The following is a 24,465-nucleotide window of genomic DNA, read 5'->3' as shown; positions in this document are numbered from 1 at the left end:
TAGCCTTCTCTCTAGACTGTGAAGCAGAACTTGTATCTTTACCTTAAAGCATCCTGGAGATTTTGTTCTTTCTTATGCCCTGCTTCCCCTTCATTTTTATTTCTTGATTTTTTAAAAATATGGTGAATTTGACCCATACCCAATATTTAATATACCTCTAGAGTATAGGGTCTCCGTTGCAGTAGTCTTAATCAGGGTTTCTTGGAAAATGTACTTAGGAAATAAGAGGGAAAAAATGTTACAGTTTTTCTGTAAGAATTAAAATCACAAAGAATCCACTGATGTTAATTTGAAAGCAAGAACAGGAGTTGAAGGACAAGATCGGGCTTGGAACTGGGGTAGGACAGGAGCAGGTGGGTGAGGGATTTGTTAGGCACAGGTTGCTGTGTTACATAAATGTATGTTTGGGGCCCAGTCTGCTACTACTGGTGAATTATCCTTGCAAATAAAATGAAATTATATGCGTAACATGCTGTATACAAATCCTATGCATGATATTCTAAGAAATAAGCTTCAGAAGCAAGTCTTTAAATTGGCAGTTTCAGCATGTGAAATATAGTATTCTGTATAGTACTGTTAACCTTGCTTATAGATCGGAATGTGTGTTATTGCAGAGATCAGAAAACCTTCTCTCTAAAGGGCCAAATAGCAAATGTTGTGGGCTTTGCAAGTCTTACTGACTCTGTTGCAAGGATCAACTCTGCCATTTGGCTGTGAAGGCAGCTAAAAACTAAATGTAAAATGATCAAGTGTGCCTCTTCCAAAAAAAAGTTCCATTTCAAAAATAGACACTGGGCTAGATTTTGTCCACTCTTGGAATTCTATCCAATGATATTTGCTAGCATTTTCCAGGTATTTATCTCCTGCTCTAGGCTTCAGTTATTTGTAAACAGTACTAATATTGTTTGCAAATAGTTTAATATTTTGTCTTTATCCATGTTTCTAAATAGCCATAATAATGAGCAACAAATGTTTTGATATATTTTAAGGTGTTTTTGGGAATTCTAAAAAAAAATTCTGGAAAATCCCATTTCTCATTTCCAAATCCAAAGATAAATTTCTGTTAGGAATTTGGAAACTCCCGGAGAGGAAGAAGTGCTGTCTGTCATCCATGCTTTCCTCTGCTTCCTGATTCGTTCATTTAGTGTCCACTACATGTGCTTGGCTCTGCTCTGTGCTGTCCCATAGGGTTCTCACTGGCTAGGAAATGGTGACTTTATTTTCCTCTCTGGGAGATCAGAAATCTTGGGAATTGAGTGATGACCCCTAACCTTTCTTTAAAATTACTAATGGATCACTTCTTTCCCATAGCTCATGTGTGGAGATTAGATTATCCTTCAAGGATTCTTGACACCTGTTTGCTTGTGTCCATGTTACTTCAGAATCAACAGATCACAAGTATTATCATGCAGATGGTTGGAGTAGTTTGGATCAACACAGGTTATACTTTTCCTACTACACCGGTTTAACACTAGTTATCCTAAAGGGCAGAAGATAGGGAAGGAAACAAAGATATCTTATGTGAGCATTTAGTTCAAGAATAGTAAAGGAATTTGGTTTCCATAAGAAAAAAAGGTAAGTTGATTACTGGTTTACTGCTTACTAAAAAATGCGACCTTGAACACTCCTGTTTAACCTCTTTGAACATGGTTTTCTTATGTATAAAATAGAACTTAGTTCCTTTCACTTTTGCTGTTGTTACTAGGACTAAATCTGACAATGCAAGTGATTTAGTGTGGTTCTGGAACCAAGGACTGTCTTAAAGTGATGGCTAGCATTGTTAGATACTGTCAACTATGCGAAGTGCAGTCCCGTTTAATGGCAAAGGAAAGTGAGACTCATACAAATTAAATGATTTGTGAAGGTCACACTTATTGGAAAACTTAGTTTGGCTGTTTCCCGAATGTATGCTTGTGCTTCTATAACCTGTTTCATAAAGTATAATTTTGTTTCACAGCAGTTCCACAGCAAGATATACCCTGGTTTATTTGGATTATGAGGCCAGGTCAACAAAGAGGAAGGATATGGAACAGTTCTTGAAAGAGCGGAGGTTTGCAGTGTTTGGAAGCCGTAACTTCTAGAATCTAAGAATATGGTAGTAACTAAAAAGTTGAGAAAACTTGTACTGATTTTTTTTTTCCGGTTGCCTAGCTGCTGTATTGACTGCCAAGAACTAGATTTTAAGTACGTTTTCTGCTTGTCTGTTACCCAGATCCCATCATGTTAAACTGACTTTAACGAAACTATGCATGTTCTTTTAAACTGGATTAAAGAAAAATGTGCTACGATGTTAAAAGCCCAAAATTGGAATTGTAAAATTAGTTTGAAATTTGTCTTTCTCCCTTTTCTTCCAGTTACTCTCCTTCACAGGAATGTGCCTTTGAATTTTATGGATCAGATCTTTATAGAGCTTGATTAGCTGCCTATACTTAAAACTCTGTAGCCAAGTGAGTGAGGTGGCTGCATTTTTGGATGGAACTCAGCTCCGTGAAAAATTTGTAACAGATTTCAGGGGTTTGTTATATAGATATTTATTTTATAGCACTGATTTCAATTAATGTATATGTCCTTTTGGTTTGTTTTCATTTGTTTTTTCACTCTTTAGGTTTTGCACACAAGTGGTTTCCTTAATCTTTCAGGTCCTTTAAGCTTGCTTAGTGTTGGGGAGGATAACTGTGGGTGAGGATTGCTAAGAACACCTACAGACTGAGTTGCAAAATGCATCCAACCCGTTAGCCATTATTTTCCCACTCTATTCTTTCTGTTAGTACATTACAGATTTGACTTCAGTCCATGGGTTGAGACCCCTGTGACACTTAAGCAATTGTGTGACTATAATTCATTTGGAAGTTTGGTTCTTTTAAAACTCTTGAGTACCATCTGCCTGCTAGGTACATCCAAGGAGAGATGGAAAAAAAGACCGATAAATGATCTTCACGTAGTTTCTAGATTGGCTTTGTGACAAAACGAGCTCATGGCAGAGCACTAAGTGTCACGTTGAGTCATATTGAACATAAAGATCTCCACAACGAGAATGAGGAAGAACTAGAAAGTCTAAAAACCTTTAGAGAAGGCTGAACATAGGAGACTCTCAACACTGGCTTGAATATAGGAAGGCATTCTTGCAGTGTGGGTGACAGGGCTGGAATGTTACACAGGAAGTAGAAGCACCTTTGTACTTACATTTTAAAAATAAATGTGTGATTTTTAAACGGTGAGAAAAATATGGAACAGTGTTATTTTCTTGCTTATCTAAACCTTCCGTGCATCCAGCACCTATGACTTAAAAATATGGTTGCGCCTAACAGGACAGCTTTGCAGTGGCTTCTTCGTAAATGTCGCTGGTTTCTGGCAGACTGGAAGCAGTCTTAACATGACTCTGCCCCCAGCATCTCAGAAAATACCAGTGTTTCAACAGTTTGTTTCGGAACTCCAGGAATTGTGGGTGCTGCTCAGCTGATGCCTTTGTTGTGCAGGTTGCCCACTTTTGGATTGGAATGTGTTTTTACTGTAATTTGCCAATGAGTTGCTGAAAATCATGGGTTACTGTTGACCTCTCTCTGAGGGGATATTTTATTGTGCTCTATCTTTAGAAGGCTTTTTATATGTCAAAGTTTTCTTTGTCAACTAGATTGTGTGCCTCAATTTAAGCTGAAACAAGTAGTTGTTGCATAGAATTTGTAAACCTTTCCCTTTGAATTCCAAGGTGGCTGGGAAAACTTTCTTTTCCCCATAGCTATTTTAGAATGCTGTATTTTGGGTTTGTTTTTTGCTTGGATTTATTTACATGTAAGTGTTCTGGGCAGAATTTTCTTGAGGTTAAAAAAAGTGCTGTTTTCTGAAAGGAGTAAGTTGTGCCGTGTGTTGTGTTACTGTATGATTTGAATGGGAAAGTTGAGTTCTAATAAAAATTTCCTCTTCCTTTGCCTAGTATTGTTGTTTTTGAGGTCCTGCTAAAGGAAAAGGGTACTTTGTGTGGATTTGTTTTTTGTTACTTATCTGGAGCACCCCTTCCGTTCTGCTGTGTGTTTCTTGCCCACCATTGTTTCCTTACTCTTTGAACTAGATTATCTACTCCTAAAAGTGTTGCTTGAAAACCAGGGTTGCTGAAACCAGACATTTCTGTGTTGATAAGCAAGAAATTGCCCCCTCTAGTATATTGTATGTCTGGGAGGGGTTGAAGGTCTGAAAGCTGGAAGGACTTTTGGTGTTCTATTTTGTACCACTCAAGATTGTTTTGTTTAGTCAAGTGCTTATAATAATGAATATATACCAAGTTATTGTGCTTTGTTCAGATTTTTTTGGTAGTGGTTTTGAGTACATGGCATATGGGCTTTAAAGGAACTTGGGTTTGAAATTTACTAGCTATAGATTTTCCTGGAGTTTGTGTTGTTTTAGAAAAACGTGAAGACTAGCATAGCTGTATGACGTTGATGCATTGAATGTCACTTGTCTCAGACTTTTCCATACTCACTTGCTTGTGCATCTGTGGTTCCACGTGGAGGGTTGTCAGGCTTGTGTGTCCTTTAGGCAGTATATGAACAACTGCTGACTTCACTTTTGCTTAGCTGGTTTTCTTTCTTCCTTTCCTCCTTAGCCGTGAGTGCTTGTAAGCCTCGAATGGCCACAGGGAGAGCTGCTGGAGAACTTATATCCCAGGAGCGCCTTTCCCACGTCCCAAGTCCGCCAGGGAAGGAAGTGAGTGCGGCCCTCAGGGAGGACACACTGTGCAAGGACGGGAGCCAGATGTGACCGTGAGCCTGCGCTACGGTAGCTGAATCAGCTTCCCGGGAGCTCCCAGAACTGCACACCCCAGCCAGCTGTGCGCCTCCTTTCATGCTCTTGGGGATAGAGCAAATCAACAAGGTAAATTCCTAGCCACAAGTGATTGGTTGTTTTATGTGCTTCTAATGTGGGGACATCAAGACCTGCATAATAGTTCTTAGTTCCTGAGTGCCTCAGTGGTGGGCTTGTCCAAGGTGAAATCTATGCTGCTGCTCTTCCAATTTTTCCAACTGCACACAATGTTATTGCCACTGATTTCACCTCACAGATCGTGTTAGACTTTTTGCTTTTTTCATAGACTTTATTGTTTGGAGTAGTTTTGAGATCACAACACAACAGAGCACAAAGTAGACAAAGTTCTCATATACCTCTTCCCAGATGACCTCCTCTATTGTCAAGATCCCATGCCAGAGCACTGCATTGATTTTGTTTGCTGAACCTGTATCACCTCGGTCTTTGGACCCACACTCATCCTTCCTATTAGGTATTCCTCTTAGTGTTGTATATTCTGTGGGACAAAGGTACAAACACATCCAGTTAAACAGTTTAATTTTATGTAGGTGATGCTAATTCAGTGTTCCATATTTGGCTGTAACATAGCATTGACCTGAGGGGTTAGCTTATCACTTAAAATAGGGTGGTAGAAAAGGGACAAAGCCAAGGTCTTGGCTATTGCCATTGGACTTTTTAATTATTATGGGTATTAGTTTTTATTTTCCAATGCAGATAATAAACTCCTGCATGCTGTTGCTAGGACATTGGTTGTGTCCAATTTTCTTTTTCTGGTGGTTGTATTCATATACCAGCACAGGCTGGCTTACTGCCCTTTGTTGTTGAGATACTTTATCCTCATAAGGGGGGTATGTGTTGGAATTAGTTTTAAGAGAATGTCGTGAATGTCACGGGTGGCATATATTTTGCATGTGTTTCTTTGAGGAAAGAGGACATACTGCTGGAGTTACTTGCAAATCCTGTGCTCCTTAATGATGAAACAAGCTTCAAACTGCTCACCTCAGTTGTTTGCTAATGTGGCTAACAGTGCAAATCAGCCGAGGAGTTGTCAGCTCTCTGGTGCTGTGAATGAATGTTGGTATTTTTGTCACTTCATGTAGTGTTTACCTTGAGAAAGATCCTATGATCACTGTATATACAGTGAAGAAGTAAAAAAAAGTGTGGGAAGAAAACCGTCTCTGGTTCCCCATCCCCCAAGTGTTGTAGTTATCTCTCCAAAAGCATCTACTAGTTCCAGTTTGAGGTGTATTCTTCCAGAAATATCAGGGCTTAGATAATATCCAAGCATGTACAATGTGACTTTTTTTTAATACATAGCAGTTTCCAAGATTATTGTACCTTGTTTCACTGGAAGAAATATTTCTTGAAAGTCCTTTCACATGAGTGGTACACTCACTTTTACTGGATTCTGAGTACTCTACTGTGACATGCGCCCTTGTTTAACCAGTAATCTATTGACAGAGATATAGATCATTTCCAGATCATATTAGTAGAAAAAAGCTTATAGAGAACAGCTTTGTGCATGTATCATTTCAAACACCTGTGAGCATATATGTTGGATTCATTTCTGGTAGAATGTTCAGAAAAATGTATTGGGCACATTTTAATTTTGTTGGCAGTTTGTTGTAAAGTCAGTCAATTCATATAACTTGAAAAGTTTAGATTTCACCAAAAATAGATGAAAACACGACTTCCTCCTTCCCTTACCCAATTTTAAACTGAAACAGTTTTTCTTTTTTTTTTTTTTAAACCAAATTGGTGTTCCAAATCATGATGAAACCTATTCAGAATGCACTGGCTGACATAGTCTCTTCATGGTTGTGGTTCTGAGATCAGCAGTTCAGTTGGAGGGGTCTCCAAAGAAACTTCATCTGAGATGATCCCAAACCTGATTCTTGTGTGTGCTTGCCAGTACAGGGTCTGACACAGTCCGTTGCCCCAATCAGCTTATGCACATGTTGGCCAGTGGATTCCGAATAGGTTTCGTTGCGATTGGAACAGTGAGGTTGGCAGCAGTTCAGTGCTGTTGAACTATCAAAACTGCTTGAACAGGACACTCAGAGCATGCCTCACATCAGGACCTGGGAGGGGTGTGAGGCTGGGTGGGGCTTTTCCCTTTGTTTCTCCCCTGACCCCAGATACAGGGGAAAAAATGATATTAGTGTGGAAAAAGAAAGTAAATTTCTCCAGAAAACAAGAAAAAAAAAACCAAATTGGTAATGAAAAATGATAGTTTAATGTTATTTAAACATTTTTTTTTAGTTTGATTGACATTGACCATTTTTCTGTACATTGAAAGCCATTCGTATTTCCAGTTTGGTTCTGTAGTTATGCTCTATTGTCTGTTTTCTTACTGGGTTGTTGGCTGCTTGGTAGGCTTTTGGTGCAGTGGTTCAAGTTTCTCCTCAGCAGGGCAGCATTGTGGTTCAGTAAGTAAAGCTGCTGCCTACTGTGCTGGCATCTGATGTGTGCACTGGTTCGCGTCTTGCTGCTTCACTTCTGATCCAGGTCCCTGCTGATGGCCTGGGAAAAGCAGTGAAAAAGTGCTTGGGTCCTTGCCACCCATTGGGAGACCCAGATGAAGTTCCTGGCTTCTGGCTTTGGCCTGGCCCAGCACTGGCAGTTGCAATCATCAGAGGAGTGAATAGCAAATAGCCTCACCCACTCATAACTTTGACCTTCAAATAGAATGAGATGTTGCTGCTTGGGACATTGATCCCATATTTCAGTGCCTCATTCAAGTCGTGGCTACTCCAGTTTCAATCCAGCTTCCTGCTGATATGTGCACTGGTAGATAAAAGGAGAATGGCTCAAATGCTTTGGTCCTGCTGCCCACCTAGGAGATGCAGATCGATTTCCAGGTTTCTGTGTTTGACTTGGCCCAGCTTTGGCTCTCGGAAACATTTTGAGAAGTGAGTTCATGGATGGAAAATCTGCATGTGTCTTTGCCTTTCAAATAAAATGAAAATACAATAAAAATTGAAGATATTGAAATAATACCCAATAAAAATTGATTTTTTTCAAAATGCTGATTTTTTTATTATTAATTTTTACTATGGATATTTGCATACAAATAATTATTTTGCGTTTTGTAGGTTACCCAGAAGTTTGAATCCTTGAATTTACCAATTTATTCACTCAACCAAATGTGTTAGGAGCTGATTTTAGGGCATGGACTGTGAGGTAGTGAGGCAAATAGTCCCCAATTCTTACTCTAAGAAACTTGAATTCTGGTGTTGAACAGTCAGTAAGAGATGAATAAACAGATTTTCAGAAAACCATATCAATTCAGACTTTCTTGGCTTCAGAGTTTTCGACTATTACCATTGAAAAGGACTTTTCTAGTCCTGGGGAGGTTTTTACCTATCTCCTAGTGTCTTCTGTTGTCATGTGGTTCTTTAAAATTTAAGTCTTTGATTCTTCTGGAATGTTAGGTATGAATCCAAATTAACTTTTTCCTAGGAGCTCCAGTGCTTAGGGTCAGGCTAAGTTTCTGTCACCATGGATTGGAGCTGTGTCGTGGTTCAGTGCAGAGAGAGGTTAGTCTGCATTTTCTTCTCTTGAGAGACCCTGCTGTGAACGCACAGCTGCGCAAGGACCTGTTACGCCTGTCATTTGGGAATCAGGCTCTTTCTGTTCTGTTGCTACCGTAATGATCATTGTGTTTATCTGTATGGCCACAGCTAGATTGCAGGGCCCCCTCAGTGGGAAGGGCAAAAGACACAGTCCAGGGCGAGGGATCAGACTTGCCTTCTGCCCTGCGACTTTCACTGGCAGGAGTTCAGTCCTGTGGGTACATCCAGCAGCCACAGGAGAGGCTGCTGCTCATGCTGCACCCGAGAAGAACAGAAGGAATTTTAATGGAGTTTTGGGTCTTTGGTATGTTGGCTAGCCCTTCTGATTTTACTGAATAATGACAACTTTTCTCTGTTGATTTCTTCTGCTGTATAAATCCTATGTACATGCCAGTCTATTTCTGGATTGTCCATTTAATTTTATAGCTGTCTACCTGTTTGTGTACCAGGACTGTAGGGTTTTAAATTTTTTTTTTTTAAGATTTATTTTATTTTTATTGGAAAGTCAGATACACAGAGAGGAGGAGAGACAGAAAGAAAGATCTCTGTCCGATGAATCACTCCCCAAGTGAGCGCAGTGGCTGGTACTGTGCCGATCTGAAGCCAGGAGCCAGGAACTTCTTCCAGGTTTCCTACGTGGGTGCAGGGTCCCAAGACTTTGGGCTTTCCTTGACTGCTTTCCCAGGCCACAAGCAGGGAGCTGGATGGGAAGTGGAGCTGCCGGGATTAGAACCTCCACCCATATGGGATCCCGGGGCGTTCAAGGTGAGGACTTTAGCCGCTAGGCCACGGCACTGTGCCCGGGTTTTAATTCTTGCAAGTTAGCATTTTCTTTTCTTTTTTGTGAGAGATATCTTTGCCCTTTTATCCTCATTTCACAGAATTTTATACTTAATTTTTTTGTATGTGGTTTTTAATAATATATGAAATTTCAAATAATTTTATCTCATCACTACCCCTTGCCAGAGGAAACTCTGTTAAAATTATTATTTAGATTTTTACTAAATATATATAACCTTTGTTAGAATCTTTGTGGTGTTTTCAGCCCGGCATGGTAGCCTAGTGGATATATTGCTTGCCACACGTTTCCATACCTAGGCTGGCACTGTACTTTAGTTTGCATGTCTGTTTAGGTGGGTCTTGTAAATTTCCTAAACCTCAGATTTCCCTGTAACCCATTTTTTTCTGTTATGGTTTATCTGTTGCAGATCCTAGCATTTGACTTCTACTTTATTACAGGTTAAATTTTGGTGATCGTACCCTCATGGTTGAGTTGAGCTAATCGTTCAGTAGAAGGTTATGAAAGATGAAGTTCTTTGTGGGTTATGATTTCTAAAGCTTGTTGGTTGTCTGAGCTGAGAACTTCATGTATTTATGTATCTATATTTACACACATGGACACACCCACACATACATATATTTCATGAGTTCACACTGATAATTTCAGGTTTCATTCAGATGATAGCTTTTGCTTAACCATTGCTGTATTACATTTCTGTCTCGTTTATTGCACCCTAAGAATTCTGGTTTTCAAAACATTGGAGAGTGTCAAGTGTTAGAATACACCTGACTACTCATTTGCTTCCTTTGACTTTATTCATGTTTCATTCTGGATATTGCCATCATGTTAACATGTACCACTGCTTATGATGATGAAAAAATAAAAACAGTTTAGTTTTTATGTGCTATCTTTATTCACCACTTGATTTATTTTTATTTATTTATTTATCTTTTTTTTTTTTTAAATCCAGGAATAGTTTTTGTAGTTGTTGAAATTGGGCAGATTTAAATTCTGTTTAGCTTTTAGGTGATATTTGTTAGGTGATGTGTTGAGTTTGTAGTTATGTTTAGAAAAAGTGCTTATCAGCCAGAAAATTTGTGGGTGAAACAATATGATGTTTGGATTCTTGTTAACATACTTCAGAAAGAAAATGGACTGAGCAGAGGAAATAAGGTTACTTTTATTTGGAATTAGGTTAGGATGTTGCTTATTTTTGAAACCAGGAAGTGACAAATGACACTTATATTGTGATACAGTTTTAATATTAATGTTATAAATAGTAAAAAGGCAAGAGCATATGGGGAATTAGATAATGTGAAGGGTTAAACAGGAACATGGTAAGGACTGAAGAGTGGGTGATTGCATTCTTAGCCTGCTAGTTCAGTCTGGTGGCCCTCAGTCATCCTTGGATCTTAGTGGAGAACCTGGAAGGAAGAAGAGAAGGCTGAGTGAGATGGGGGACCTTGTCGGGAGCCATGATTTAAGGATTGGATGGCAGAAGAGGCATGCCCCATCCAGGGAAACTGAGAGCTGCCGAATCATTAAACACATTGGAGAATAGAGCAGCTGAACTCTAGCTGGGGAAAAACCAAGGAAAGAAGTAAGTTCTTGACCCTTTGTCTTACAAAATGCATGAATGAGACCAGTCATCCTTCACTATTGCCCAGATTGTCAGGAGTTGAGAGCTGTACAGGGTGAGGCTGGGGAATACGTGTTTTGCTTCAAGTTCCTCTGCCTGGATGGGACAACATTACAGTAGAGAGCAAAGGCCTTGTCTCACGTGGAGCCTGTTCCTCAGCTCCATATGAGTGGACGCTGTGTAAGCCATTCAAATTTGTTTGTCACTCACTAACTCACTTGTGCGTTAAAATTCTATTGGAAGGAAAATTTTGTAATTGTTAATGGGAAGATAGGTTTTACAATAGTGTATACTGTATGATATGAGATTGTGTAAGTGATTATGTAGATATATGTGTGTATATGCATCTTAATAAAAAGAACTTCAAAAACTTAAAAAGAAGATAAAAACAACAAAGACTTAGAACCTTATCCCAAGATGGTTTAGTGAATTGATGCAGGGCAGAACACTATCAGTTGAAGACTGATACATGCGATGAGCTGTTGGGGTTACTTTTCCAGGAAGTTTTTTTTTTTTTTTTTTTTAAAGAGGAAGAGAGTAGATAATGGAGAACTGGAGACGCAGGGAGGTGGTGATTGTAAAAATTGTTTTGGCTCATGGTAATATGAGATAGACTCCCAACAATGCAGGATTGGGAAGTGGTGAGTGCCTGAATGGTTCTCAGTACAGGATGACTGAGTTGTCAGGCTACCTGTGTCCTTGTGAGATAACTAACTTTATAAAGAGAAGATGTTTATTTAGCCCATAGTTTTTAGTGCTCAGGTTCATGACTGAACAGCCCTATGGATTTGGTCCCTGATGAGGGTGGTGGATGGCAAAGGCAGAGTACATACAGAGGTAGGTCACCTTGCGAGCCAGAAAGCAGAGCCCAGCTTCAGACTCCAGGGTCAGACACTCTCTTGTGAGAAATCCATTCTGACAGCATGCCTGCTCCCCAGTCTCCTCAGTGGACCTTCCACTAGGTCATCCTCTCAACGCCATAATTAGATTATGTTAGATTATGTTATGCCGCCTTAGTACTTCTTAACTTACGGCTTTGAGGTTTAAAGTTCAGCATGAATTCAGATTCCAAATGAAATAAAGTTCTTACGAAGTCCCCATCAGCAGAGATTTTTTTGGAGGGTGGGGAAGAGCGGAGTTTTGATGGTTTAAGGACGGCTTGGAGATGGTTTCAGAAATTAGATCTTCCTTCTGTTTACTATGCTTTGGAGTTACATACTAAAGCAGGAAAGGTAGCAAATTATTTTTGTTACCTCTATTTGTTTTATTTATTTGTTTAAAGTTTCTTTCTATTTGAATGTCAGAGAAGGCAAGAGAGCAAAAACAAATGCTTCCATCTGCTGGTTCATTCCGCCTATGTGTGTAGCAGTTAGGCAGGACCAGGCTGAAACCAGGAGCCATTGACTCAGTTTAGGTCTTTCACCTGGGTGACAGGAATCCAAGGTCTTGAGGTCTGCCCTGCTGCCTCCTGGGGTATGCATGAGCAGGACACTGGAATTGGGAAAAGACCTGGAACTCAAACTAGTTATTCCCATATGGGATCAGGAACTTCAGCAAATGCCCATCCTGTTTCTCTTATTGCTGCTGGGCCTCATGGACCATACCTGGTCCTGTCTTTCATTGCTTTCCCCTTTCTCTGCTTCTTTGCCTTCTGGTGTTAAATGTTAGACTTGTAGGTCTATAACTTCTCGAGGATGTTGCTTGGGATGGTTGTTCTCATTTGTTTTGCGACTGTTGGAGGGATTCCAGCCTCTCCAGAATGACCCTTAAGCATGGTGTTTGAGGGCTGTGGGTGAGCACTGAGGTGGGAACCTGGTTTCTCCTCTTCCCTTCCGCCTCAAGGTCTTTGCTTTGTTTTAAAAGTCAGATGGCATTCTCATATTCTACCTCATGTGTTTTCACTGATAACATTTCTGGCAAGAGATTGTCAGGTTTTATTTAATATTACTTCTATTTCTCTCATATAATATAAAGCATTTATTTTTGCTTTACATGTTGCTTTCCTTTTGAGGTCAGTCTGTTTTCCATTGGGTGGGTAGTCATTTGGTAAGAACCCTTGCCTGGTGTGTTTCTACTCCTGAGTCTACTCAGAACCCCTTCCTTGTCACAGTCGGCCTGTCTCCTTCTTCTCTCTCTCTCTCTCTCTCTCTCTCTCTCTCTCTCTCTCATTGGCTTACTAACCTTATTTATTTATTTTTAAAAGATTTATTTATTAATATTGGAAGGCAGATTTACGGAGAAGGAAAGAGAAAGATCTTTCATCCTCTGATTCACTCCCCAACTGGCTGCAACAGCCAGAGCTGAGTCAATCCGAAGCCAGGAGCCTGGAGCCTCTTTCGGGTCTCCTACGTGGGTGCAGGGTCCCAAGGCTTTGGGCCATCCTCAACTGACTGCTTTCCCAGGCTACATGCAGGGAGCTGGATGGGAAGTGGGGCAGCCAGGATTAGAACCAGTGCCCATATGGGATCCCAGTGCATGCAAGACGAGGACTTCAGCCACTAGGTGACTGCACCAGGCCCCTAAGTTTTTTTAGTATTATGAGCATGCATTCAGTCAATTGTTTAATGAAGAAATATTTACCACCTACTGTGCTCCTGCCTATATGCTGGATGTTGTGATTTCCAGGTGAACTGAAATAAACTGGATTCTTTTTTTTGGTGTGAACTTTTAAATTATTTTTATTAATATAAGGAGAACTAATTTTGTGTTTCAAATGTACAGATTTAATAGCATGATAGGTCTCACCTACCCGCCCACCCAACTTTCTTACATTTTTCTTTTAATTTTTACAGAGACATATTTCCAATTTTGGGGTTACTCGGGAGTGAACCTGTTGTGCACTGACCCTGGCACAGGACTCCTTTTCTTTCTCCTGATTGTATTTATACTTTTGGTGGATAAATTTAAATGAACAGCTGTGTGTTTGTTGAGTCATGCCACAATTATCTGACTCTGCTTTAGTTGCTCGACTTGCAAAAGCAGATTTCCAGATAAATTGTTAGAGAATTCCATTAATCATATTCTAGTAGGGGAGGGGAGAGAAGAAGTATCACTAAGCAAAGTCTTTCTAAAGATCAGTGCTAATTAATGATCTGTTACTTAGAGTAGGTTGACCTGGTTGCCGTGAAATGTGTCAATTGAAGAAACCTTATTATGGTATAAATAACTATAAAAGGTTTAATAATATCAGCCTTGTAGGCAAAATTCCCTGGAATAGCTGATGTGAAAATAAAGTTACTTGCCGGTACTTGTTTATTTAAATAGAAGAGGAGTCTTTTAAAGAATTTCTCTCCATAAAGACCAGGGTTTGTGACTCTCATCCTTTGAATTCATTAGCCTAAGCCTGTTAGATAGTGCTCAATGCAGAAGATGCTACAACTCCCCCCCCCCCCTTTTTTTTCCCTTGCTTCCCTCCCCATTTAATCATTGCCCAACTATAGCCTCTGATTGATTCCTTGGCTTGTGTTTTCCTCCCCTTCTTTAGGGTTCTTTCTGTAGGATATTAATAGATGTGGAAGCATGGTCTTCTAAACTGTCAGAAACTGTTGGAAGACCTTGGAGGAGGTAATATGTCCATTTCTGACTTTGCTAGTGCGGAGCTGTCTCACAGGTTGCTGAGGATGGCTTGGAGCATGTCAGCTGGTGTCTGCAATCAGAGATCCCAGCCGTCCTTTCCAAATTGGATATTGTCCACCAGGGATTTGTCTGATACACCATGTCTGCCAGCCGTCTTTTTGTTTGGCTGCGTCTCTTGGATGACACCCTTGAAAACTGGACTCCAAGTTCAAGATGATTTCTTTTAATTTATGTCAAATACTCGTTTGCTCCTATATGAAATTCAGTCCAGGAAGCCCCCCTTGGCCATTCATTTCCGTGCTATGCTGACTCCCCACCCAGACAAAATAAGGTGCAGGCTAATAAGTTCATGTGTACAAATTTGTGTTGAATGTCTGGGAGGAGCCAGAGCCATGATAAACCTGGTAGGGTTCTGGCTGCCGTTCTGCTTACATTTGGGAGTGTGGAAAAGAAACACAGGGATCGGAGAGGGTAAAACAGTAGACATAATAGGAATAAATGATGATTTCCAGCCATGTTGAGTGCAATGAAGATGTATCAACTTCATACAGTCTGTGAGATTGGTGTTGGAAATCTGTGGGAGAAGAGTGGGTTACAGTTTGGGTGAGCGGGTAGGCTTGAATATAAAGGGTGGTTTTCTAGGCTGTAGGATCTTTCATCAGAAGACGAAAGAAGGAGAAAGTGGTAAGGAGAGGGAGGAGAAGAGAGAAAAAGAATGAGAGAGAATGTACTTTTCTGTCTTAGGTATGCCTTTAATTTTATCATCCCATGTCGGATTATTAGTTTGATCACATTGTCCTTGGAATGGGGGCAGTTTTATCAGATGGTTGATGCCAAAAACACACTTTCCTGGTTTTTTTTTTTTTCCTTTAACAAGGAGCGACAGAGGAAGACACACACACACACATGCACACACACACTGACCTTCCATCAGCTGGTTTACTTCTGAAATAGCTACACAGTAGGGCTGGGCGGGCTGAAGTCAGAAGCCAGGAACATTCTCCAGGTCCCATGTGACAGGGGGCCAAGGAGGCATCTGCTGCTGCTGCTTTCTCAGGTGCATTACCAGGAAGCTGGATTGGAAGTGGAATAATTAGGACTCAAACCAGGGCTTTGGAAGGGGATGCCAGCATCTTAGGAAACTTCACCCTCTGCGCCCCAGCACTGGCCCACCCCCGCAATGCCCTCTGTGTTGCAATTAGAGAGAGGGAAAGGTTTATACTGTTGGGTTATTAGGGAAATATCAGATCAGGAACAGTTAGAAATGAGACCAAGAGCTGAGCCTGTGCCTGAGATGATTAAACCTAAGGAGGAGATGGGATTTCAAGTGTGCTCTTAGGAATGGGACAGTAGAGTTCTTCCTGATAGTTGCCTGTGTGCAGGCTGTAGGGAGCAGGAGTGGCCTCTGAGCTGTTTCAGAGCATGGAACAGACTACTGATCCTATCAGTTGGAACAGCCCGGGAGATGCTTGGGTGTTTGCTACATGGTGAATGAGGTGGAAAATGAGGGACATGCCCTTTGGAGTCAGAAATGAAACCTGTTTTTGAGGTGCTGGGTAGGGCATTTAGTGTATGATCAAAACACTGATTGTAAGAGGCTCATCTTAATTATTACTTGTAAAGGTAGTAGGGGACTGGCATAACTGAGTCCATTCTTAATGCAGTTTAAATATCTTTACTGGGACTTCTGTTTCTTTTGTGGTGCCCTAAAAAGCTAGATCTTTCACTGGTTTTCATCCACTTGCACTCTGTCTTGCTACCATCTTTTTACAGATTGTATTGCTTCCTTCCTGTCTTCTCCAGACTCTACCCTGGGTCCATCTGTGACAGCTGGAATGTTTATAGTGTGACTCTTTCTGTCAGAGCCTGCTTTTTTTTTTTTTTTTTCCTGAAATGGTCTATAATTATTTCCTCTAACCACAGGATGAGCAGATCCAGGGGCTGGTTTTTCGGTACCATAGGACTTGTCCAAGAAGCTATTTGTATTCATCCATCGTGAGAGATCAAATTACATGCTAATATTCTGAAAGTAACATACCAGCCAAAACTCTCCATTAGCAGCAGAGTCTATATAAAACCAAACCCTGGAAACTTGCACGTCACCAGTTCAGACAGAGTGTGGTGTCACAAATATGGAACAGATCACTGTGAGCGGCAGTGAAGACCCTGCCTTAGCTTAAGGTGGGAGGTTACTTCTTGCTAGCCTTTCTTTGCAGCTACTCCTGACAGCTGGTGTGGTTTACACCATTCCAAAGGCCCAGGTAGTTTGAAAAAAGCTGCCTTGGGTTAACTCTGCTTGTTAAACTCGCAGGAGATTTAACTGTTCTCATATTATCTAATCAGCTAAAATGGCTGATTTTCAGCCTACGTGAAGGTAAACTAACTTCCTTTAAAATTTCCTGTTTAGAATTTGTTTGCTGTATGTAACTTTGTCCCTAGAATGCCTTAATACCAGTTTTTGTTTTTTAATTTATTTATTTTGGAGAGAACTTAAGAGTGAGAAGAGGGGATGGGAGAAGAAACCTTAACTTGGACTAATGAAGTGACTTGCTTTTTCTTGGACACCAAGATTTTTCTGGGAGGTACGGAGATGGGAGGAGATTCATTGTGCATGAAATTAATTTTGAAGCTAGGCAAATGAAATGAGGGCATGATTGAAAGGTGGTCCAATCAACCATGAGTAAAAATTGTTCTCTAATGAGTTGAAGCTTGATAAAGTGTTACGGTTGACAAAACCAGGTTGCTGAACTCAGCTTGGCTAGATCAATCAAAGTTGTGTAGAGTCACAGTTGAGTAAGGTTTGAACTCTTCAAAAAAAAAAAAAGAAAGAAAGAAAGGTTTGAACTCTTGTCCAATGGTCTTGGAATTTACTCGTGTCCTTGGGTAAGTTATTTCTATCAGTTCTTATCTGTAAAGGAAGACAAACCTGAGCATCTTAAATGTGGCAGAGAGATTGAATGAAATAATGCAGATTGGTCCCCGAGCCCAGTGCTTAGCTCTTTAGTTAAGTGCTACTTCTCTTTAGTTGACACTGATGTAATGTTGACAGATGACTAAAAGGAAACAGAATTACTCTAAATCTTTCCCTGCTTTGCCTCTACTTAATATATTAAAGGAGATGATTTTTTTTTCCTTTATGGAAGGCATAGCACAGGCTGCATAAGGAGCTAGAAGGAAAACCTCTTTTGCAGTATTAGTAAGAACACTTACCAGAAGAGAGCAAGCATAAGTGAAAGATTGACTTCAGTGTGGAAGTTATTCAGAAGAGGGGTGTGTGGCCAAAGGAATTATCTGTCAGGATTCTTTCTAACTCAGACGTTGTTAGAAATCAAATGGAGAAAAGTATCAAGAAAGTCCTCATTGAACCAAGAGCGAATGCAGTCAATTATTTTTGAATGAATAGACAAACCAAATGAGGTTAGGCTGCTGGGCCAAACAAAGGAATATTTTTAGTTTTCCAACTTAAGAGTCTTAGGGTTCATTTTTCAACTTTCCTCTTAATCCCAAGCTTTGTGCTACCTACATATAATGTGTATTAAACCCTTGATTATTCTGTGACTGATATCAAAAGTATTTTCTTAGTGGTATATTGCAGTGTGTCTGTGACTTTATCCAGCTGTAAAATTGTGATGAGCAGAAGTGCCAAACTTGGTATCAAGCCCACACATGTTAGAAATTGAGCTAAACGCTAGCTACTCAGCTGGATATTGGTCTGATCTATAAATGGAGTTTGAAAAGTACCGTGGGATTTGGAAAGCAGTTCTCTTCTGCCAGGGTAATGTGTCTGTTTTTAGTGGAGTGCCATAGGAATGTTCTGTCTCCGAAGAAGTAAGCCTGAGACCAAGTAAGAGGTGATAGTGAATTCAAGAAGGTACACTGCTTAAGGCAGGATGTCTTTGTTTTCAGAATTGGTATTTTCTGTGTGAAGGAAGTATTAAGACCATTTCCTAGGAATATAGGATTTTATCTGAAGGATGAGAGTGTATACACTTCTCAAATAACATTTCATAGTCTGAAGTAGTTGGGGTGGGGGTTTAGCATTGGATTCTAAAAATACCGAACACTTTCTTCCTTTACTGTTGGGCCTGTTGACTTCCTTGGGGTTAAGAGTGGCTGGTAAGATTTCTGAAACTGTAAATGCTACTAAAAAGTAGTATCTTTGGCAGGTGTAAGTTTTGGGTAAGTGTTCACTGTAGAGTTACCATCTTGTCATGAGGTATTGTATAAGGACTGAGTGTTCAGGGAGTAAAGCAGTAGTTCTTTAAGTGTGGTCCCGAGAACCTCTGGATTTTTAAGACTTTCTTGTGGATTCTGCATGTTCCTCCTTCCACCAGCTCCCCTCTAATGTATGTGTGTAGCTTACCTTCTGTATATGCAACTTGAGTATCTCTTTTCTGAAATATTTGGGAGCTAAAGTATTTCAGATTCCAGGTTTTTTTCCCAGACCTTGGAATATTTGCATATGCATAATTAGGTATCTTAGAGGTAGATCCTAAACTTAACCACAAGTTTTTTGTTTCATTTATACATTATACACATAAACTGAAGAATACTTTATGCAGGATTTTCAATAATTTTATGTGTGAAACGGTACATCGTGTGAGATTTTTCAGTTGTTGGCATCATGTTGGAACTCAAAACGTTTTAGATTTTAGAACAGTTCGGGTTTTTAAATTTTCAGATTAGGGATGCTCAATTTCAACTTCATTCAATATAATGACACCAAATATAGAGTCATGAAAATCTGGCTGTTTTTCACTAAATCAAACATGATAGATTGCAAAGATGCAAAAAAACCTGACGTCTTTCTTACCCTGTTTTATGAAAAACTACCAAGTTTTAAGAAACTTTATTGAATATATTTTTAAAATGCTGTTTTAATTTCTAATATGGCAAGTATCAGTTGATATAGCCACATAGACAAGCTCTTCAAGTAATTCTGAGGAGTCAAATGAGATCCTGAGACCAAAAAGTTTGAAAAATCCCTGCCTAAGGAGCCTCTGGACGATTAAACAGTACCACTCCAACTTTGCATTGTTGGTCTCTTCTTGCCAGGTCTCATCTGAAACTTAACTAGTCGAAATACTTGAGAGGCAGGAAGTTTTGAAAGCTTACTTTTGAAAACAACATTTACTTTTTACTGTGTTTTAAAATCAAAAATTGATCTCTGGGACTTCAGGTTGAGACCTCAGGGTATGGATATGTTTCTTATGATTAAAACATGATCAGAAAATTCTATAGCATTCCTCTTTTGTTTTCCCCTGTCTTTTTTGGGAGCTCTGCCATTATAGCTGCGTTAACTGGTCAGCAGAAGCAGTGCAAACCCCAAAGTGGTAGCCAGTAAGTGATGTTGACTTTTTTCCCAGTAGTATTTTGAGCTGTCTTGAAAAGAGTGGATTAGCTTAAGAACTGAATTTGTCGTTCTTTTTTCTGTCTTTTTTTTTTTTTATGAGCCTAAATTAGTGCTTTAGTTTTGCTTACACAGTGATAAATTGTTCATAGGTATTTCGGGAGCATGAGGTTTTGTTGTTCTGTTTTTGTTTTTGCTTTTGAAAATAAAAATATGCCAGTGGTGATTTTTCTTACATACGTTTTTTTTTAAACAGCGAAAGTATTCTAAATTTTGAAACTTGTTGAATTTTATTGCTACCTGACCTCTAAAAGTATAGAAGTGATATATATTTTTTTAAATTATTCTTTTGTAAGGGTGTGTGGTAGGGGAAAGTAATTTTCTAGTTCTTTATGATTTAAAATCAAATAGAGCTGATTAATTCAAGGGAAGTTTTTATTAAGCAGATACTAAATGTTATCTGCTTGATTCTGCTACTGTTGATCGGGAGGTACTATACATTTTACAAACATGGCACTTGCAGACTAGTAAGAGTCAGACAAAATTACATACTTGTAGGGATGGGTAATTATTATGCTCTGTATGAGTGAGGTTAATAACAAAGCGCTCCATGAAGAGGGTGTTTGGAGTGTTCAGATGAGTTTCTACAGAGGAGTGACATTTACCTGGACTTGAAGGCTCTGTGGGGCTCAGCCAGGTTCAACAACAACAGAAGATCTAAATCTCAGGGGGCCTCATGGACACAGTCACCAGACATGGACAGGAAGTAGCTAGTTGGAGTGCGTGCAAGAGGTGAGTGGTGGGGGTTTAGAAAACTAAGAGCATGGATGTTGGCAATGAGGATAGAGAGAGGAGTAGAGGGCTTAGAGAGCTTCTTTTTTTTTTTTTTTTTTTTTTTAAATATTTATTTATTTTTATTGGAAAGTCAGATATACATAGAGGAGGAGAGACAGAGGGAAGATCTTCCGTCCGATGAATCACTCCCGAAGTGGCCTCAACGGCTGGTGCTGTGCTGATCCGAAGCCAGGAGCCAGGAACCTCCTCCAGGTCTCCCAGATGGGTACAGGGTCCCAAGGCTTTGGGCCGTCCTCAACTGCTTTCCCAGGCCACAAGCAGGGAGCTGGATGGGAAGTGGAGCTGTCGGGATTAGAACCAGTGCCCGTATGGGATCCCAGCACATTCAAGGCGAGGACTTCAGCTGCTAGGCCACGGCGCCGGGCTCTATAGAGCTTCTTTACCTTGCTTCTGTCCTTTGCCTTCATGGTCAGCCTTCTGGCTGTTCACCTGCTTTGCAGACCTCTTCCAGACGCTCTCTGTTATGACCATTTTGGTATTTCTTTTCATTCTGAAGCATGCCTTAATCCGTCAGGACACAGTGTGCTTGCCTGGGCCATAGGACCTGTAGACATTGCCTTTCAAAAAAAAATATTTTCCTGTGTTTGTCTTTGTCCATGTTTCTGCCCAAAACCTCAGCACTCACTCTTCCTTTCTCTCAGTGCTATGGACTTACCTCTGGTTCCTCATCGCCTCTTCAGATGTAGCCTCCAACTGGAAACTCCTCCACCTTCCAAAAAAAATCTCAGGGTGTTTTGTTGGTTATGTTATTTTAATATTTCCCTAATACTTAATACAGTCTTTAATTGGACATTCTCTTGGATGATAATTAGATTACTGTAACAGACTCAGATCTTATAAGATCCATAGTTACACAGACCGATTTGCACATCTTTATCATTTTGAGTTTTCTAATGTGCATAGACGCTCTCAAAATTTTTTTGTGACTAAATGATTATATAAAGCACTAAGATTGCAAAGAAGAGAAATAGTTTAGTAGTTTCCAGTAGTATTAATATGTGCTACGTAATTTTAAAAATAGAATGTGTGTGTTTTTGAGCACATAAAATGGAACATTAAAAATGTTAGATGAATTATTCAATGTTTTATTAATGATGATAGCATCATATGATTAATGAAAATCTTAAGACACTTAGAGTAAAGCTTATTATATATGACAGTGGATGCAAGCCTAGTCTTGAAGTAGTTTTATGTTTGAGTTTGGGAGACCGTTCTGTCTCAGAACTGAAATTCATTAGTTTTCTGTAGTCGGGTTAGGAAGTATCTCTAGGAATATGGGATGGTGGGCTACCATGTTCTTAGTTTTCTCTGGTGCCTTCATTACTAATATATTCAATTTCTAGTTTCTTTCTAAATCTTCACTGATTTTTTTTTACTTAAAATTTTATTCTTATTTTATTTGAAAAACAATTTACGGAGACGGAGAGACAGAGAGAGAGAGAGAGAGATCTTCCATCTGCTGGTTTACTCCCCAGATGACCACAAAAGATGGATCTGAGCTGATCTGAAACTAGGATCCATGAGCCTCCTCCTTATCCCGCACATAGGTGCTGGGACCTAAAGAGCTGAGCCAAGCAGGAAACTGGACCCTAGAGTGGTGAAGCTGGGACTTAAACCATTGTCCATATGGGGTGACAGAGCCTCAGGCTGAGGATCAGCCTGTTACTCCGCTGCACTGGTCCCAACGTATTTTATATTTATTTGAGAAGAGAGAGTACATACACCTATCTACTGATTCATTCCCCAAGCGCTCACAGTGGCTGGGAATGGGCTCCGTCACAGTTGGCTGCCTGTCATTATCCAAGTCTCTCTTCTGGGTGGCAGACTCAGTTATTTGAGCTGTCACTGCTGCTTCCCATGGAATGCCTAACTTGGAACCCGGGGTCATGAGCTGGAATTGGGAACAGATTCAAGTATCCCTGAATGTTATTGCAAGCCTCTTAATTGGGGAGCTTACTGGGACAAATGCCTATCCAAATCTATAGTTTTTAATAATGGTTTCAGAACACTCACCGTTTGTGGAGTTTGAATTTTATTATAAGCATCCAGGATGATCTATAATTTCAGTGAAACGGGCCTTCAAACTATTCTTAAGAAAATTATGTCCTCCTCTTCAGTTGCATAATTCCCACTCTTTCTGAAGGATATCTTTTCTACTAGATGTAGTCTTGGAAAATTAACATGGAGGACAAATAAATCTTCAGGTATTTACTGTGTTATTAGAGTAAAGCTTTTTTTTGGGGAAAATTGGAGTTTACTGCTTTCATTTATGGCTTAAGGAGTTCCCTTGTGTGACTCTTGGCTGCATGTACCTGGTTTTGAGGATGTGTGGGGTAGTGCTGAAGACTGCTGCAAACAGTAGATATTAGCAGTGCTCACAGCTGAAGTCAGTGGTGATGGAGAAAGCTCTCAGCAAGGGATTGCTTTTGTGCTAGACCGTGAGTGACAGGAATGGGGGAGGAGTTCATGCAGTGGGAAGCAAGTATCATGTTGAAGTGCAAAGGCAAAGAGAGGTGGTGTTAGAGAAGTCAGATTTTGACTTTGAGGGGACAGGATGAGGGATTTTTGTATTACAAAAATTTTGCAATACAAATACAAATACAAAAATTTTTGTAATACAAAAATCCCTGTGACATAGAAACAGCAACAGCAGTAGTAGTAAAATGTCATTTTCGTATGCTCAAGTTTCATTTGATTTAAAAAAATGTAAACATGCATTGGAAACCCTTTATCTGTTGCTTTCCTTGCTCTTAGAGAAGGTATAGTCTGAAATATAGTGATGGTAAGGAAGAGAAGTTAAGCTCCCATGAGGTGGGGTGATAAGACAGGATGGGAATGTGGGGAATGAATAAGCAGACTACCACCAGAAATTGTCATTGTCAGCCTGTGGGTCATGGGCTGTCCACTGCCAACAGGTTGGATAGCAGTGAGTGCTAGCTCCTTGATGTGAGGCTGTCAGATTGGGATCCCACAGTGACCTTGCAGAGAAACTTTACCAGTTTTCTTCTTTAGTTACCACTGGGAACTGCAAGTAACCAAACTCCTACTACATTCCTGATAGTTTACATGAAGTATTCAAATGGAAAAATTCTTTGTTAAGAGTCCTTAAACTCATAAAATTGAGCTGCCAAATAGTTTAGACTAACATCAAATTTGAAATGTATATCACGTGTCTTCTCTCTCAATAATTCTTTTTTCTGTTACTGATTTACATGATTTCTTATTTTAAAGGTATCCCCGTCTTGGGTTATAGATATTCTTTGTAAGATTTAAGGTCATGTAGAAATGCTTTGCTTTGTCATTGACAGTTTGTAAGTTTGATTTGATTTGTTTTTCCAGCTTTGGGATGTATGATATTGCAGATGATACTCACCTCTAGATCGTTAAGGAAAAAGTGAGGTTCCATTGTAGTAATTTGGCTTAGATTATGTCATTGCTTAATCTTTAGCTTTGGATTAGAATGGTGCATTCACGTCTCTCAGAGTGTTATTTAATTCCAACTTTATATTCAATGGGATAAGGTAATTTAAATGTAAAAGCCTTGGAAACTACTTTACCTTGTAGGTAAACATTTTTATTCCTTTCTGAATCCTTGTTAGGAGAGTAGGCTCAGTGAGAGCAGCCTTGAAGTGATCCGTTTGATGACTTCTTTAGGATGATGGGTTTAGATTCATGTAAAGAAGTATGTTTAGGCCCAGTGTGTAGCCAAGTGGCCAACATCCTCACTTTGCATGCGCCAGGATCCCATATCTCTGCTGTTTCATATTGCAGTTGCTCCACTTCCCATCCAGCTCCCTGTTTGTAACCTGGGAAAGCAGTAGAGGATGGCCCCAAACCTTGGGACCCTGCACCCATGTGGGAGAACGGGAAGAAGCTCCTGGCTCCTGGCTTC

General features: G+C 39.9%; 1 protein-coding gene across 2 annotated transcripts in view; it reads left to right on the top strand.

The window, feature by feature from the left end:
• Positions 1–24,465, top strand: part of ACVR1 (activin A receptor type 1) — a 125,208-nt gene that overhangs the window by 46,522 nt on the left and 54,221 nt on the right. Inside the window, exon 1 of one of the 2 annotated variants that reach the window (XM_058664497.1) lies at positions 4,812–4,866. The exons of the other annotated variant lie outside the window; for it this stretch is intronic. The gene's annotated coding sequence lies outside the window, so the exon portion shown is untranslated. Of the gene's footprint in view, positions 1–4,811; positions 4,867–24,465 lie in introns of those variants that run through there. 2 annotated transcript variants of the gene reach the window in all.

This window comes from Ochotona princeps, chromosome 5 (assembly GCF_030435755.1).
Source record: "Ochotona princeps isolate mOchPri1 chromosome 5, mOchPri1.hap1, whole genome shotgun sequence".
Taxonomy (NCBI): domain Eukaryota; kingdom Metazoa; phylum Chordata; class Mammalia; order Lagomorpha; family Ochotonidae; genus Ochotona; species Ochotona princeps.
The sequence above is the reverse complement of the archived record's forward strand: the minus strand, read 5'-3'. Positions and strand labels throughout refer to the sequence as shown.